This window comes from Schistocerca americana, chromosome 1 (genome assembly GCF_021461395.2).
Source record: "Schistocerca americana isolate TAMUIC-IGC-003095 chromosome 1, iqSchAmer2.1, whole genome shotgun sequence".
Taxonomy (NCBI): domain Eukaryota; kingdom Metazoa; phylum Arthropoda; class Insecta; order Orthoptera; family Acrididae; genus Schistocerca; species Schistocerca americana.
Window position 1 is genome coordinate 806,862,030 of NC_060119.1, and position 15,859 is coordinate 806,877,888.

Below are 15,859 nucleotides of genomic sequence, written 5' to 3' on the forward strand. Positions count from 1 at the left end.
TGACCACAGCAGTTAAGTCCCATAGTGCTCAGAGCCATTTGAGCCGCTTTTGAACAGAAATTAAAAGGCAGATTTGACCTCAGGTGGCATAAACTTGGGACATAATGGTCTTTTTTTACTTTCAACATTTTGTTGATACATTATCAGCAACCTGATTAATATTTCGTGAAGCTTTTGTTGTTTGGGGCCATCACTGCAAAACATATCTTCTAATGACATGATTAATACGAATATAAGCTCGTTGCACTGCTCTTTAAAGGGTTTTTATATTATAAATCACTCACGATGAGCCCCTTTCGGCATATAGCCGTCATCGGTGTTCTGTAAATACGTAAGTGAGCGATGATCTTAATACAATGGTTTAGAACTATGATCAGAAAATGTATAATACATCAGGTGTTTTTTCCTTACACGTAATACCGTTGCTGACATGTCCTGTCTTTCTTTAGAATTATTAGTTTCTCCTTACATGTACGCTGGCGACGAGTATGTGACTTTAGTTGGTATTTATGTGTGCTATTTTTCCCTTGACGGCTTCGATGACAGTGGATCAGCGATGTTACATGTTTACGTAGTTACCATTACAAATAAGTGATGAATGTAAATCCGGTAGTTTTTTATTATTTTTATAGGTTCGGTTTTAATTGTTCTTTTCTGAAATTTATTTTAGTTTTATTTGAGATTTTTAGGTTAAATTTTTATTTTACTGAAAAATATTGTTATTGTGTATGATTTATGATGTTTTCTAGGTGTTATGTCTTTGTTTTGTTCTCCTCATGTTGCTATTACTGTTACTGCTGGTATGGGTTATATAGTAGCACTGACTTATTGTTTTACCCGTTTATTTGATTTATAACATGAATAAAGATTTCTGTGTACTTAATGTGCTGTAATTCGATTTGCTTAATCAGTAAATTTATGGGATTGGTGTATGCATGTGAATACATCTCTATTTCTTCAAGAATGTTCATGAACGCCCTCTTTTGCTGATACACTGCTATCCAAACCGTTAAGAGAAAAATAGCATATGTAAACACCAACTAAAGTCACATATACGTCTCCATTGTACATATAACGAGAAACTAATAATTCTGAAAAAGAAAGACAGGACATGGCAGCAATGATCTTACATGTAAGGTACACGTAAAAAAACTAATGGTGTATTACAACTTTTGTGATCATAGTTACAGACCATATATAAAGACCATCGCTTACTTATATACACTGTGTGATCAAAAGTATCCGGACATCCCCAAAAACATACGTTTTTCATATTAGGTGCATTATGCTGCGACCTACTTACTGCCAGGTATTCCATATCAGCGACCTCAGTAGTCATTAGACATCGTGAGAGAGTAGAATGGGGCCCTCCGCGGAACTCACGGACTTCGAACCTGGTCAGGTGATTGCGTGTCGCCGGCCGGTGTGGCCGTGCGGTTTTAGGCGCTTCAGTCTGGAACCGCGTAGCCGCTACGGTCGCAAGTTCGAATCCTGCCTGGGGTATGGATGTGTGTGATGTCCTTAGGTTAGTTAGGTTTAAGTAGTTCTAAGTTCTAGGGGACTGATGACCTCAGATGTTAAGTCCCATAGTGCTCAGAGCCATTTGATTGCGTGTCATTTGTGCAATACATCTGTATGCGAGATTTTCACACTCCTAAACATCCCTAGGTCCACTGTCTCCGATGTGATAGTGAAGTGGAAAAGTGAGGGACACGTACAGCACAAAAGTGTACAGGCCGACGTTGTCTATTGACTAACAGAGACCGCCAACAGTTGAAGTGTCGTAATGTGTAATAGGCAGACATCTATCCAGACCATCACACAGGAATTCCGAACTGCATCAAGATCCACTGCAAGTACTATGACAGTCAGGCGGGAGGTGAGAAAACTTTGATTTTATGATTGAGCGGCTGTCATAAGCCACATATCACACCGGTAAACGCCAAATAACGCCTCGTTTAATGTAAGGAGCGTAAACATCGGACGATTGAACGGTGGGAAAACGTTGTGTGGAGTAACGAATCACGGTACACAATGTGGCGATCCTATGGCAGGGTGTGGGCATGGCGAATGCCCGGTGGACGTCATCTGACAGCGAGTGTAGCGCCAACAGTGGAGGCGGTGGTGTTATGGTGTGGTCGTGTTTCTCATGGAGGGGGCTTGCACCCCGTGTTTTTTTTTTTGCGTGGAACTATCACAGCACAGGCCTACATTGATGTTTTAAGCACCTTCTAGCTTCCCTCTGTTGAAGAGCAATTCGGGAATGGCGATTGCATCTTTCAACACGATCGAGCACGTGTTCACAATGCACAGCCTTTTGGCGGAGTGGTTACACGACAGCAACATCCCTGGACTGGCGTGCACAGAGTCCTGACCTGAATCCTATAGAAGAACTCTGGGACGTTATGGAATGCTGACTTCTTGCCAGACCGCACCAGCCGACATCGATACCTTTCCTCAGTGCAGCACTCGGTGAAAAATGGCCTGCCATCCCCCAAGAAACCTTCTAGCAACTGATTGAACGTATGTCTGCGAATGTGGAAATTGTCATCAAGGCTAAGGGTGGGCCAACACCATACAGAGTTTCAGCGTTACCGGTGGAGGGCGCCACTAACTTGTCACTTTCAGCCAGGTGTCCGGATACTTTTGATCACATAGTTTATTTACAGAGCACCTGATGATGGCAATATGCCGAAATTGACTCATCGTGGGTGGTTTATAAAACAAAAACCATTTAAAAAGCAGTGTAGGTGGTTGATATTCGTAATAATCATGTCGTTTCATGAAGATTTGTTAACAGATCTATCACATTATCAGTAAACTCTTCCGGGCTAAGTTGCCGTGGTCGATCTGTAGAACTTCTTCTCCCTGACGTTTCGTTCTCAACTGCGGAGAACATCTTCCGAGGTGAGTCGACGACTCTATCTATCTATCTATCTATCTATCTATCTATCTATCTATCTATCTATCACAGTTTCACTATATACATTTGGCTACTCGTTTCGAACCAGCTGGTTCATTCTCAAGCCTGACCTACTCAGGCTGCACTGAAAGTGCCTGATCTTCATAACAACCTCAAAATGGCAATACACGCTTTACAAAATGATCGCAGATGACTGATTCTGACTTGCTAAGCTGGCACATGTGTGACAGACATTTGCGCTCACTTTGTACAGTACGTACTGCCATTTTCATGTTTTTTATCAAGGGCAGGCACTTTCAGCGTAGCCTCAATAGGTTACGCTTGAGAATGAGCCATTTGTCTCGACACTAGTCGCGAAGCACATGTCCTGAAACTGTGACAGATTTGTTAATAGGCGCTTCATGAATTGGTCGGAATCTTGACTGATTGCTCATACACATTCTTAGTGGATGGTTGCGATCTTGTCATTTAAACCACTAAAACGTTGAAGAGATTCACTCAGAAGCTATCGGTGTGAATTAAAACATGACTCGCAAATAGCCTTAAATGTCTTTGTTTCACACTCATTTCTGCACATAACCCCAGTGTCCAATTACGAACTGAAAATGAAGACTTTCCTCGTAAATATGATAAGATATTCTCTTTCAAATGTCACGTTACTAAGAAAGATTGCTCTTAAGACTTGAGTTACAGTTTATACTCCAGTGGCTCTGATAATTTCTCTAATACACTTCGCATTAAAAGTGTACGAACGAAGTAGAATATTTGTCCGAAAAACGAATGACGCTACCCTGCTCATGAAGCAATAACGTTATCAGTAGTAGTGATTTCCGCTTATTTAACGTTTCGTGTTCGAGCAACTTGGTAGAGCGAGCAAAGGGATGTCACCTGTTAGTAGTGCCTGACTGCAGCCGCACTCAGCTCCATATGAGGTGGTCTCTAGAAGCAAGACAAGCGCCGCCTTCAGTCCCTGCCAGCTGCGCTTTTAGTATTCAGGCCCTATGTCATCCAGCTAAACTGCACGGATTACTTCAGAGAGTTGCGCGAAACGCCGAATACCAAAGTCCTTTACTAATCGTAGCAAATTTCGCTGAAGACTTTGCTTGCAAGGTACAGTTAGCGTAATGTACTTAGCAGCTTATAAAATTCGCGCAGAACTTGAAGCAACTCTGAAAATTTGACATGCAGATGTCAGTAGAATCAAACATTTGCATATAGTGGGCGCTCTAAACCGAGTAAGTCACCGTGAAAATTATCTCATTTTCAACAGCAGCTTTTAGAAGAGTGGGTCAAATACGTGTTTTGCGGTTTAGTTAGCATGATTATCCACGTAACCAGAGAAGGAATGTGGGTTCGTAGACAGCTAGTTCCCTGGTTTCCGCTGAGACTCAATAAGGGGACTGATGTTATTTCAGGGATTGCTTTAGTCCGTCGCATCCGCCTTGGTAGCTTGCGTCAGCAGCGCGGCGGGCTACTGATTGAAGGGGTCCGAGTTCGTTTACCGGCAGGCTCGAAGATTTGCTCCGTTCGGGGATTGGGCCTTGTGTTGTCTTCCCGCTCGTATCGTCATAACTGACATTCCACTATTGAGATGGCTGTGTGAGCGCGTCCTGAAAGCCAACAAATTAAAAATATATAAATATACTCTCACATGGGAAGGTTAATTTGTTACGCTCATCACTTCTGTTCAGTTCCGCACAACAAAACTGAACGAAAACCAAGCATGGAGATTGCCCACTACGACAATAAAATAGACAAACAAAATCAGGAAATATTCCTTGTAAAGTTACGGTCTTAAGATACATATCGTTATAACATATTTAACTCAGAAAGAGAGGTCTATACATCTTGCAGAACAGATGTACTATTACATCTGTGCTGCTAACAAATAATAACTGCTACTATAGTGTCATGTGATGCTGTTCCCTCAAGCACCTCTGAACTCCAACAGTGTTCTAGATATTATGCAAGTAAACACATCAAAAAAGTTTTGCAACACCCCGTTTCCTAGAACTCGTGAATATAGTCGTTGACTGTGAATATTGCATCACAGACACAGTCCCTTTGACTGTTCATAGTCGTCATTAAACCCGCCCAGAGATGGAAACAACCATGAATGAGCAGCGCCTATTAGACGGATGGGTTCCGACAGCCGATCATTTGCAATCATTCCACCAGGAAGGGGGTATACGGCTTGCGTTATCTGTAGTTCAACCATGCCTAGACGGTCAATACCGCGGTTCGATCGCGTCCGCATTGTTACTTTGTGCCAGGAAGCGCTCTTAACAAGGAACGTGTCAAGGCGTCTCGGAGTGAACCAAAAGCTATTTTGTTTGGGCGTGGAGGAGATACAGAGAGACAGGAACTATCAATGACATGCTTCGCTCAGGCCACCCAAGGGATGACCGCTGTCTACGTATTATGGCTCGCAGCAACGCCACCATGTTGAATAATGCTTTTCGTGCAGCCACAGGATGTCGTGTTTCGACTAAAACTGTGCGCAATTGGCTGCATGATGCTCAGCTTCACTCCTGACATCCATGGCGACGTCCATCTTTGCAACCACGACACCATGCAGCGCGGTACAGACGGGCCCAACAACATGCCGAATGGACCGCTCAGGATCGGAATCACGTTCTCTTCGCCGATGAGTGTCGCATATGCCTTGAACCAGTCAATCGTCAGAGTCGTGTTTGGAGGCAACCCGGTCAGGCTGAACGCCTTTGACACACTGTCCAGCGAGTGCAGCGAGGTGGAGGTTCCCTGCTATTTTGGGGTGGCATTATGTCGGGCCGACGTACACCGCTGGTGGTCATGGAAGGCGCGGTAACGGCTGTACGATACGTGAATGACATCCTCCGACCGATAGTGCAACCATATCGGTAGCATATTGGCGAGGCAATCGTCTTCATGGACGGCAATTCGCGCCGCTATCGTGCACATGTTGTGGATGACTTCCTTCAGGATAACGACATCGATCGACCAGAGTGGCCAGCATGTTGTCCAGACATGAACTCTATCGAACATGCCTGGGATAGACTGAAAAGGGCTGTTTATGGACGACGTGACAAACAACCACTCTGAGGGTTCTACGCCGAATCGCCATTGAGGAGTGGGACAATTTGGATCAACAGTCCCTTGATGAAGTTGTGGATAGTATTCCACGACCAATACAGGCATGCATCGACGCAAGAGGACGTGCTACTGGATGTTAGCGGTACCGGTGCGCACAGCTGTCTGGATCACCACCTCTGAAGGTCTCGCTGTATGATGGTACAACATGCGATGTGTGGTATTCATGAGCAATAAAAGGGACAGAAATAATGTTTATGTTGATCTCTATTCCAAATGGCTTCACATCGAGGCTATGATGCTTAGAACAGTCTTTACATCCTGCTGACATGAAAATAGCATAATCTCCACGTCAGAAGATTGCTTCTACTTAACCATTTAATAGACTCGCATTTTTTCCACCGTGACTAATTATGTAAGCTAAGAACATCATCCGTTACAGCACACTCCTGGGGCTGGGAAATATGACCATAATCGTCTGGTGGAACGAACCGTCGCAGGTGCAATGCGTGGGTTCAGGCATTTACTTTTCAGAGGCACAAACAGATTTGCTTTACCTGTGGTAACCTCAAGAGAAAGACGTTACAATCCAGAATCCGCATTAAACATCGCGTTCCTTCATTACCAACTGAGCAGAGCCGGTTAACGTTGGGAAATGACATAGACGGAAGTCATGTTAAACAGGAATACTGTCTCCAGTAAACTTACTTACATTAGAAAATTATATTTTATTTGATGAACCGATAGCCATTTAAAGGAACATGGCTCTTATTTTACTTGTGCTTGATTGAACTAGAGACGTTGAAAAATTTGGTGCTGGACTGTGATTCGAATTCATATCTCATCTTTCGAGGATCTGAATGTCTCGGAACAGTATGGTTCAATCATTTCGTTCCTTTTCCTAAGACTGCAATCTTCTCTAGGTCCCCTCCAAAGATAAGTATGTAGGTCCGAATCCTGATCCACTACAAAAATACTCATAATTTCATTTCAAGCCTTATCATGTGCATATCAATCTGCTAGTGAAAATAACATGCATTTTTAATGTCTGTTCATGTGTTGCCAACAATCGCATTAGGTGTCGTTATTTCTGGTCAAACACGCACAAATCTTCCTGTTGGTGAGTAAGCAAGTATTACTTAAGCGATATTCGTGGATGATAAAGAAGGACGGTAGGTGTGCAGTTCGATTATCGCTCAGGCACAAAAACTTGTGTCCTTATTTTAGGTTCAAACACCTAGCAGCTGGTAGGAAAAACCGGTACGTAACATTTGATTTTACTTAGTTAACAATCAAATTGCGTGTTGTGTTCGTATCTCCGTCACAGAACTTCACATCATGCGCTTCATCTTTAAATGCATGAACAAATTTCAAATGGCGCTGAGCACTATGGGACTTAACATCTGAGGTCATCAGTCTCCTAGAACTTAGAACTACTTAAACCTAACTAACCTAAGGACATCACAAACATCCATGTCCGAGGCAGGATTCGAACCTACGAGAGTAGCGGTCGTGCGGTTCCAGACTGAAGCGCCTAGAACCGCTCAGCCACACCGGCCGGCAAATGCATGAACACTTTGTTACTTCTGAATGGAGGTATATCGCACATCTTTCTTGGTTAGTTAACAGGGACGGAAGGGTCTTTATAGGAGTCTCTGCTGAATGGAGGTATATCACACATCTTTCTTGGTTAGTTAACAGGGACGAAAGGGTCTTTATAGGAGTCCCTGTTTATTATAAAAACTGTCGTCTTTTATTTTCAAATTTAAATTTGGTTACTAATATTGGCGAAAATTTCTGTAATTCATACCTCTTCAGGACTAGTCAGCAATATTATATGATTAGATTAGCTTAGATTAGTACTTGTTCCATAGATCATGAATACGACATTTCGTAATGATGTGGAACGTGACATTTTAATGAAACATTTCTTTACATACCTTGATTAAGTTTCCTTGCAACAATTTTTTACTCTCTCTCTGTCATTCTTTTTTATTTTTATCTCTCTCCCTCACGCTCTATCTCTCTCTTCTCTCTCTCTCTCTCTCTCTCTCTCTCTCTCTCTCTCTCTCTCTCACACACACACACACACACACACACAACACACACATTCTTTTTTTATTTTTATTTGTTTGTTGTGGTCGTCTATAGGCGAGGCACGAAAACGTTTGTCAGTGAGTTTCTTAGTTTTGAGTACATTTACGAAAGAAATATAAAAACAATTATGAGAGTTACTGATTTATGAAGCTTAGTTTGCAGTCAGTTCTGAGTATTATTAGTAACTACGTTCCAGTCCCTAAACCCAGTTACAGAAATGTGAATCAGACGGATTACGTATTCCAGGCCGTAGCAGCCGCGTCTTTGTGACGTCAGCTATGGTCACTTCCCAGCCCGCTGTAGGATCACATCGGTTCGTCTTCTTCCTTCTGGTAATGTAACTGAGATTTGGCAACAAGGCAGGGTATGTTTGGCAACTCTGTGATCGACAAGTTACTTCCTGGTGTGCACGGAATTAAGCCTCCACTTGATTTTTCCTGTCATTTCCATTGAATAATCTGAGTTATTATCGCTTGAGCTGTAACAAATGATTGTAAATTTACGGTTTTCAGCCCAGAAAAGTCGTTGCACATGAAAATAGCATCTAATCTCGTCCTTTAAATAGCAGTTTACGAGATTTAGCCACTATTGTTCTCGTAAGAGCAAACCTAGACGTGTGCTTCTTCCCTAGCTCTGTGGAAACGTGCTAACATTTATGGTTTGCGGTTCCTATCTTGCTGACTGTAACGTTTTTATCCCTTCTGTGGAAGAGCTACACGCAGTCAGATCACGCATCGATAAGGAAATCGCGAGAAAACATTTTCGGCTCATAGTGCAATGGTGAAAACGCCTCTTTCCGCTGCTGACAATCAAATTTTGGGCTTCAAGAAATACATAACTTTATTTTATGACATGCCACATTTGCATACCACTTGAGCATGATACAGCATACCAATCAAGCACAGACCCATTCGAAATCTAAGTGATCAGTATTTTACTAATTCGTGCCGATAGAGGCTCGCTTGTTTACAGATACTCAGTTTTATTGAAACAGACTTTCGTCGTAAGGTTATCGTGGGTAGTTTTATTTCATTTCTTATAATATAGTGCACAATTTTCGTAAGGTTTCTTTTAGTATTGTTAAAACATTAGTTAACATGAGAGAGAAATTAAACATCAACGATATATGCGAATTCTATGATGTTATCTATAACAGTCTGACAATGCACATGCAGTTTATTGATTACATGCATGTAGAAAACTTGTTCTGAGTTAAAGCTGTCAAACAAGGTTTGATGAAGAATAAAATGCCACTGCCACATGACAGCTAATGTAGAAAATACTTTCTGACGTTTTTCGCACGATGCGCTCTCTCCATACATGATACAAAAGTTTCGAGATGCATCTGTAGCCTGGGCATCTATTAAACCTGAAAAGAACCAAATGTCGCAGAAGTTAGCCCTTTTTCCACATGCGACTATTTTGGGTTGAGAAGTGAAGAGAATTTTGTCCAAAGTTCCATTAGATCGATAACTTCAGCAGACAGCAGTATTGCGTTTTAAAAAATGTAGCAGTGAATGTACCCGAACTCGCGACGTCTTATCAACAGTGCGCGACGCTTACCGTTACGCTACTAGCTGACACATAGCTACAACACCTCCACAAGTCAACAACAGTTCTTCCAGACTTTCCGCATTGCACAGTGCTGTGAGATAATGCATATGGCCGTATCTAGACTTCTGGGAGACAGACAGTTACAGCTTTTCTTTTGCACTGCACGACGTTTTCAACAAACAGATAGCGCAATAGAGTAACTCAAGTCGAAAGGAACACTTCCTATTTAAATTTCTGCATCCTATATGTTGGCATTTCTGTGTAGGTGTCAGTTACGTGATTTTATTTCGATGATTACGAAATAGAGTCGAATGTATGCACTGGGTAGTCGAGGCAGCTAGTTCATGGCGATTCGGTCAACCAAGTAAATGAATGTATTGAACATACTGCAAACCACTACAGGGAGCCTGTGTGTCAGAATTCTCATCCAGTGTGGCGCAACATTGTTATGATAGAAAAATGAGTTGTAGAGAAGAGAATTTGGTGGTCTCTTTGATTGATGCTAGTTTTATATACTTATGGTCTGGGTTCGATTCCAACTTCTGTTGATGGTTTTTGATAAGGAGAGACAGATTCTGTTGTCTTGTGGCTACGCCAAGGGAAGAAGGTATAATGGCATTCTGGTCTGACATTCGTGTTAAACATAACATTCCTTCTCTATCGTGTAGACGTTAGGTTGATCCATAATAAAGTCAGGAGTCGTGACACGTAGAAACTCCATCAACAGTAACCATTCTGATACTAGTTATTTATTTCTAGTGACTAAACAAACGCTATGTATGACACCTATTCCATATTTTATTTGAGCTTCTGCATGTCGATAAAATCGATTCTGAACTGGGAATGCAACTCAGACCGCCCTTAACGCTGAATTCGATATATAAATTGTAAGGTGTCAGGCAAATCCAACACCTTCCATGAAAAACCTGACATGATAGCAAATTCGGCAGAATGTCACATAGCTTCGAACAAATCCCGACATTAAATTAACCGAAGTAATATGATCAACCACTGAGCAAATGGAATACCACAGACTAACACAAGAACACCTGAATGCATGTCACACCTTCCCACCGTGAAACAGATGCAGTTCCGAGGGGAGAAATGAGAACAGAAGCCGAGAGCAGAACCGTGTTAAGCTAGAAGGCCCTACGATAAGGGACGGACACCCATGTCGCCAGCCGAACGCCAAGGCCACCCCCGAGCCAATGTTAAAAGATAGAGCCCTCCAGAAGAACAGTATAGATCTTACGATAACACTAAAAGGGCCACAGCAGCTGCAAGTTTTAGCGTGAGACTTTTTCGCGTCTCTGTTACGTAGCAAACGTTAAAAACATTGCCCCATCACGAAAAGTATGGCGTTTCTCATCGGATAGACAGAATTTTTGTAGGCGGAGCTTAAGGTTAACACTGAGACGCTGATTGGTCAGTTGAAAACACAGCCAGATACCTTTTTCTTAAACCAACTTATGTAAATTGTAGTAAGGAGAAGTTGGAAAAGAGTTGCTTCCGAGACAGCGAGGTGTGTGGAGCTGCGCCGCCCGCAGCCCCCTGTTGCTACCTAACCAATGACAAGGTAGTGAACGTACCCGATGCCGCATAAGGCTTCACTCAGAACTGCAGAAGTCTCATCTGTTACACCCCTTTTTGCATAATACTATTGTCTATCGTCAATCAAAGCTCATGGTATTCACATTTGCTGCTAGAAGTAAAATCTGAAACGCGATGATTTTTCTGTTACATAATTACTGAGAGGCCACATCAGTCACTGTAATTTACGACAAGTTAAATAAGTAATTAACGATGATTGAGAGTCCCTGTAGACCATTTTTGATAGTTTTCTCTTTTATGAAACTTAAACCTAGATTATAGATGTGATATGGCATAGGCCATCCTTCGATCCATTATAGAACTTGGAAACCCATTCAGGGAATATTCGTTCACATTTTTATTGAATGCAGTTGGTTTTTATCATCCTGTATTAAAATATTTCCTTTTATCAATAGTGCAATTTATAAACAATGTTTTGTGAGTAGAATAAAAATTCCAATGTTGAACTTAACTGCTTTTTCGACGTTATTTTACAAGCTAACTAAAAATAGGAAAGCCTTGAACCCCTTCCACTAAATTTAGTTAGTATTAAGATTATTTTACAGGGAGTGCAGTGGAGCTGACGCTGAAATCATTAAGTATTTGATTATATCATCGCTAGTCTCACTGAACTCTTCTGAACTCTACATGGTTCAAATGGCTCTGAGCACTATGGGACTCAACTGCTGAGGTCATTAGTCCCCTAGAACTTAGAACTAGTTAAACCTAACTAACCTAAGGACATCACAAACATCCATGCCCGAGGCAGGGTTCGAACCTGCGACCGTAGCGGTCTTGCGGTTCCAGACTGCAGCGCTTTTAACCGCACGGCCACTTCGGCCGGCTCTGAACTCTACATGTCATGTGTGGTCTGGCGACTCCTTACCAGCAACAGGTCCCAGGTTCAAACTAGTCAATTCCGTAAAAAACACGCTTGGAGCTTCATTGCACGAAAGTGGTAGGGAGACACGACTTAGAACAAACAGACACCACGCAGAATGTTAGAAAATGACCTAGTAGATAGTGTCGGACGTTCCATGCGGCTTTTCGCGGATGATGCTGTAGTGTACAGAGGAGTTACAGCATTAGAAAATTGTAGCGAAATGCAGGAAGATCTGCAGCGGATAGGCACTTGGTGCAGGGAGTGGCAACTGACCCTTAACATAGACAAATTTAATGTATTGCGAATACATGAAAAGAAGGAACCTTTATTGTATGATTATATGATAGCGGAACAAACACTGGTAGCAGTTACTTCTGTAAAATATCTGGGGGTATGCGTGCGGAACGATTTGAATTTGAATGATCATACAAAATTAATTGATGGTAAGGCGGGTACCACGTTGAGACTCATTGGGAGAGTCCTTAGAAAATGTAGTCCATCAACAAAGTAGGTGGCTTACAAAACACTCGTTCAACCTATACCTGAGTATTGCTCGTCAGTGTGGGATCCGCACCAGATCGGGTTGACGGAGGAGATAGAGAAGATCTAAAGAAGAGCGGCGCGTTTCCTCACATGGTTATTTGGTAAGAGTGACAGCGTTACGGAGATGTTTAGCAAACTCAAGTGGCAGACTCTGCAATAGAGGGGCTCTGCATCGCGGTGTAGCTTGCTGTCCAGGTTTCGAGAGTGTGCGTTTCTGGATGAGGTATCGAATATATTGCTTCCACCTTCTTATACCTTCCGAGGAGATCATGAATGTAAAATTAGAGAGATTCGAGCGCACGCGGGGGCTTTCCGGCAGTCGTTCTTCCCGCAAACCGTACTCGACTGGAACAGGAAAGGGAGGTAATAACAGTGGCACGTAAAGTGCCCTCCGCCACACACCGTTGGGTGGCTTGCGGAGTATAAATGTAGATGTAGATGTAGATGTAGATGTTCGTGACAATACAGGTCGACTGTAATTTGTTGTTTGTTCAAAACTGCAGATTCCTCAACACCTCCACATATTGCGCGTGAAAAGGTTCGAAACCTGGCCCGGCACTAAAGCTTTCATTATGTATTATCAAGCTCTTGCATGAGAACACCTATCTGCTGGTGGATAATAATTTTGATTTTTAATGTATTTATATTCGTTGTCAACACTAAGGATATCTGAGGTTTTTGAGTCCCAGTGAGACACAGAACTGTTTGCGAGATCACTGTAAGTTCAAGGATGTTATTCCGAGATGCTGGTGGAGAAAAATTCGGTAGCTGACGTCTCTTTGTGTGCAGTCAACAACGGTATGTATGGGGTTGTATTCCCAGTCAGCACTGAACTCTTCGTCATATTATTTCTAGTTCAAACATGCTCACATGTCGCTGCTGGTGTAACAAACCAATTTTTAAAGTTCGTTTTCTCTAGAATATAACAGGGATAGATGCCAGGTTGGAGTCCTGGGAAAGAAAAAATTAATGTTTCGTCATTTCAGTTAAAACATCTGATATGTCACAGTTGATTGTGCTTCGATGACAATCCAGTTAGGTTCTGGCTTCGAATCCCTGTCCAACACAAAGCTTTACCTCACGGCATTTCAAGTAAGTTACTTGTGAAGAAGCAATATTTAACATCTCTCGTAGTTCGTTAACAAGGACAATAGATGCTGGGTAGGAATTCGCGTCCGTTAGAAATGTTTACATCGTGTAATTTAAAGTTGACATTTGCTAACTTATACTGTCTAAAATCGAGGTATATCACTCTCCGCATGCCTAGTCAGGAATGACTGTTAGTTTCCGTCAGTCACGAAATCTTTGCTTAGTCTGCATGATCTGGGTTTGAATCCATATGCAGAACGAGGCGGTTCGTCGTGTCATTTGAAGTTCATACATATTCTCAACTAGCTGCTCGTGAATAACTTAAATTTTTAATATCATTTTGTGTTAAATAATAAGTGCGGTATGTTACTTTGAAGAGGAAATCATGAATGCGACGAACTTACTACGTGAACTACCTATCTGGCGTAATAGTGAGAGTGGTAACATTTCAGTTATGTCGTTTATTGTTATAAATGTTAGCTTACAAGCCTTAAGGACCGTCTTATCTGTGATAACATGTTCCCTGATATTTGTAGTGCCTTGTTATTACTTTACATGTTGCGTTATTGCGATACAGAGCAGTGCTTTCTAGTGGAGACTTGTTGGAACCATTTTCAATAGTCAAACTACTGTACCGAGGGGTAACTAGAGGATCCGCTAGACAGCTGCGCTATGTGGGTTGCATTCGAATCAGGCGAAATGCAATTCAGGTCTTTCGGATACTTTTGAGCACGACTGTACCTTGGTGCTCTGACACCGAGTACCACGGTGGACGACTACAAAACGCATGCATGTCTGAAGCAACAGAAACTGTGCTGCTGATTGCAGCTACTGAAAATATTATGAAACTTCGTGCATTGGAGAGTACATGAAAAATGTGGAAATTTATACTACACTACTGGCCATTAAAATCGCTACACCTCGAATATGACGTGCTACAGACGCTAAATTTAATCGATAGGAAGAAGATGCTCTGATATGCAAATGATTTACACAAAGTTGGCGACGGTGGCGACATCTACAACATGCTGACATGAGGAAAGTTTCCAACCGATTTCTCATACACAAACAGCAGTTGACCGGCGTTGCCTGGTGAAACGTTGTTGTGATGCCTCCTTTTTACCGTATCGCGACATTGCTGCACGCGTTGGTCGAGATCCAATGACTGTAGGCAGAATATGGAATCGGTGGGTTCAGGAGGGTAATACGGAACGCCGTGCTGTATCCCAACGGCCTCGTATCACTAGCAGTCGAGATGACAGGCATCTTATCCTCATGGCTGTAACGGTGCGTGCAGCCACGTCTCGATCCCTGAGTCAACAGATGGTGAAGTTTGCTAGACAATAACCATCTGCACGAACAGTTCGACGACGTTTGCAGCAGCATGGACTATCAGCTCGGAGACCATGGCTGCGATTACTCTTGACGCTGCATCACAGACAGGAGCGCCTGGGATGGTGTGTACTCTACGACGAACCTGGGTGCACGAATGGCAAAACGTCATATTTTCGGATGAATTCAGTTTCTGTTTACAGCATCATGATGGTCGCATTCCTGTTTGGCGACATCGCGGTGAACGCACATCGGAAGCGTGTATTCGTCATCTCCATACTGGCGTATCACCCGGCGTGGTGGTATAGGGTGCCATTGGTTACACGACTCGGTCACCTCTTGTTCGCATTGACGGCAATTTGAACACTGGACGTTACATTTCAGATGTGTTGCGACCGGTGGCTCTACCCTTCATTCGATCTCTGCGAAACGCTAAATTTCAGCAGGATAATGCGCGACCGCATGTTGCATGTCTTGTGCGGGCCTTTCTGGATACAGAAAATGTTCGACTGCTGCCCTGGCCAGCACATTCTCCAGATCTCTCACCGACTGAAAACGTCTAGTCAATGGTGGCCGAGCAAGTGGCTCGTCACAATTCGCCAGTCACTACTCTTGATGAACTGTGGTATCGTGTTGAAGATCCATGGGCAGCTGTACCTGTGCACGCCATCCAAGCTCTGTTTGACTCAATGCCCAGGCGTATCAAGGCCGTTATTACGGCCGGTGGTGGTTGTTTTGGGTACTAATTTCTCAGGATCTATGCACCCAAACTGCGT